Raw genomic sequence first — 622 nt, 5'->3', positions numbered from 1 at the left:
GGGTCTGGACCGTCCGTTCCGAACCTCAGACGACTCTTCCCCTTTGGTCCGTTCCTTCTCAGTCAGTCGGTGTACGCTCCCCCGGAACACGCCTGGTCCGGCGGACCAGGACGTGTTTTTCTCTCGGTCCGCCCCGTCTCCATCTGCTCCGACGGACTACATGTTCGTCATCCCAATCTCGGTCCGGAGCTGACCACGGCTGGTCCGGCGGACCGGGACTAGGAGTTAACTTCTTCTTCGCCATTTCCGAATTCTGTTTCGCGTTTTCTCACCCGTTTCGATTCGGGGTTACCCCAAATGCTATTAAAACATAGTTTTACATCCCTAGACATGTTCTAAACCTCAAACACGCTCCGGATGCGTGGTCCGTCCGTTCTGGGAAGCAGAACGGACGGTCCACGACAACACGCAGATAATTCTAGCGAGACTTTTTGAGAGCCGACTTTCAGAGAATTCTAAGAGCTTTTGGTGAGATCCAAAGAGTTCAAGGAATTCAAAGTCTCGTTTTATCAAAGTGCACAAACCGAATAGAGATTCGAGTCCTAGCAGACAAGTTCCAATCGTTGGAATCCATCCCGAGGTGTGGATACGTGTAGAGGGCGAGGTAATCTTCCTGTCTTTC

This window comes from Tarenaya hassleriana, unplaced genomic scaffold (genome assembly GCF_000463585.1).
Source record: "Tarenaya hassleriana unplaced genomic scaffold, ASM46358v1 Cleome73, whole genome shotgun sequence".
NCBI classification, from domain to species: domain Eukaryota; kingdom Viridiplantae; phylum Streptophyta; class Magnoliopsida; order Brassicales; family Cleomaceae; genus Tarenaya; species Tarenaya hassleriana.
This window is presented reverse-complemented; position numbering follows the sequence as displayed.